Source organism: Bison bison, unplaced genomic scaffold (genome assembly GCF_000754665.1).
Source record: "Bison bison bison isolate TAMUID 2011002044 unplaced genomic scaffold, Bison_UMD1.0 scf7180017864317, whole genome shotgun sequence".
Taxonomy (NCBI): domain Eukaryota; kingdom Metazoa; phylum Chordata; class Mammalia; order Artiodactyla; family Bovidae; genus Bison; species Bison bison.
In genome coordinates, this window is record NW_011494889.1 from 4,626,943 (window position 1) to 4,629,249 (window position 2,307).

The 2,307-nt window shown below is 51.0% G+C and overlaps 1 protein-coding gene and 1 long non-coding RNA gene across 2 annotated transcripts in view; both read right to left on the minus strand.

Annotated features, from left to right (window-relative positions):
* Positions 1 to 2,307, minus strand: part of ITPKB (inositol-trisphosphate 3-kinase B) — a 106,915-nt gene that overhangs the window by 88,064 nt on the left and 16,544 nt on the right. The window lies entirely within an intron of this gene.
* LOC104997903 overlaps positions 1 to 2,307 on the minus strand; it is a 20,492-nt gene that overhangs the window by 16,120 nt on the left and 2,065 nt on the right. Inside the window, exon 2 of the long non-coding RNA XR_826374.1 lies at positions 1,927 to 1,929. This is a non-coding gene — a long non-coding RNA (uncharacterized LOC104997903). The remainder of the gene's footprint in view (positions 1 to 1,926; positions 1,930 to 2,307) is intronic.

The following is a 2,307-nucleotide window of genomic DNA, read 5'->3' on the forward strand; positions in this document are numbered from 1 at the left end:
GCCTGGTTGGCTTCCATCTATGGGATCGCACAGAGTCGGACATGACTGAAGCGACTTAGCAGCAGTAGCAGCAGCAGCAAGCAACTCTAGTTCCCTCCACCTGTGGTTCAAACCTGTGGTTCAAACCTCTCATCAGCCCAGCATCTGCTCTGCTTTGATGTTTGGTAGCTAGGTCTAACACTTTGCGACCCCATGACAATAGCCCACCAGGATGCTCTGTCCATGGGATTTCCCAGGCAAGAATACTGGAGTGGGTAGCCATTTCCTTCTCCAGGGGATCTTCCCAACCCAGGGATCGAACTTGCATCTCCTGTATTGCAGGCTGATTCTTTACCACTAAGCCACAGGGGAAACCCATTTTCCTCTGCATTCAGCACAGTTAGTCCTCATCTTCCAAAAGCACGAGGCCTGGAACTAAGCTCAGCAGCCCTCTGCATGGAGCTCCACCCGCTTCGTCTCTTCTCCAGGTAACATACAAAGGAAGGAGCAGGGACCTGGGAGACATTGATAGGTTCAAATCCCAGCCCTGCCACTGACCAGCTGTGCCCTTGGAACTGGCAACCTCATCTGCCTGATCCCCAGTCTGCTCATTATAAAAGGGGGAAACTAACAGATGCCTTGGAGAAATTAAAGTAACTTATGGAACATGCCTGGTACATAACATATACTTCAGAAATCACAGCTGCTGTTACTTCATCGGTACTGTGTAGCCTAAGACTGCATTTGTAACAGATGTGCCACCAACTAGTGCGTGCTGAATGTTTGTTAACATTTTAACTCCCAGTGAATATCAAAAGAAAAATTTCTGAGCCAGGTCTCCACTATCCTATCCTTCATGCAGTTAACTTTGTAAAACTTCTATTCGGGACTTACACTCTTTTGTTTTTAGAATTTTATTTATTCATTAATTAGTTTGGTCTGTGCTGGGTCTTCATCGGGGTGTGGACTTTTCTCTAGTTGGGAGAGCAGGGGCTGCTCTCGAGTTGCCGTACGTGGGCTTCACATTGCAGTGGCTTCTCTTGTTGCAGAGCACCGGCTCTAGGGCGTGGGGGTTTCAGTTGCTGTGGTTCCCAGGCTCACAGGCACAGACTCAATAGTTGTGGTACACAGGCTTAATTGCGCCGCAGCACGTGGGATCTTCTCGGACCAGGATGGAACCAGTCTCTCCTGCACTGGCAGGCAGACTTTCTTTACCACTGAGCCACCAGAGACCTTATATTCCCTTTTACAATACCTGGTCATGGAGTCATACTGAACTATTTTCTGAAGTTCTTGAAATCTTCTTTCCAAGGTCACATGTCATATGTCTGCAAGCCACAGTCAGAAGCCCCAGACTAATAATCCCCAGCAATGTGCCACCTGGGACATTCAGGGCACTTCCCGCCAGGCTAACCCACGCCGACCTTTAGGGCCAGCTCCCTTCCTCTGCATCTCCTGGTGAGACTCACTGCCTTCCTCTGGGGATGTGGTATTTGAGGCCAATGGTGACAGACCAGAAAATCTAGGCCAGTCCAGAATGCCAAAGAAAGAATGCCAGGAAGAACCTCTGACCTGCAAGAGTTGGTTCAGTTTCTCAGCATGAACCAACAGCCCGCAGTGAGGCGGGAGGCGGTTCCCTGGAGGGAGTGGGCTGATGCTTAATGTATAGTGTGATACCGCAAGGCAAACAGCGTCTCAGACACTGCTCCATATGGCCTTAGCCTGGGATGGAAACTAATTACCATCCTGTGTATATTTCCAGGTCGGAGCAATAAGGGAGCTACTGTCCAGCACACTCACCATCCAGACTGCCTCTGAGGTCAAGGCTTCCACATGCTAACAAGTTCTTTTCGTGGTTTCATTCCTCCCAGACGTCAGCCCCTCCGTCGTGTGAAGAGCAGGAGACTGGGGCTCAGGGGGATGTTATCACAGGCCAGCCCTGAGAACCATCTCTCCGAAAGGGTATGTGGTCCAGTAACATCATGGGAAGGACTCAACAGTTCAGGGTCTAGAAACTCTGCTCGGACATCGAGTGGCCGACTTGGGAATGGGAAGGTGAGTGAGGACCAGAGGCAGGCAGGAAAGATGCGAACCCCAAGGAATCACAGCATAAGCTGTCACCGCGTATTATAGTCAAGAAGGAAAGGGGGATTTCCACATTGGCAGTACACCAGAGGAGAGGCCCGTGTTTGGCAGGCAGGGTGCCCAAGACGGTGGTGATGTGTGGCCCAGACAGTCTGTGCTGCTCTGTGGGTTGGGGAAGGGGACCCACCTGTGGCCACGCAGCCCCAGTTCCTGGGAGAGTCTACATAGGCTCTTACAGGCCCT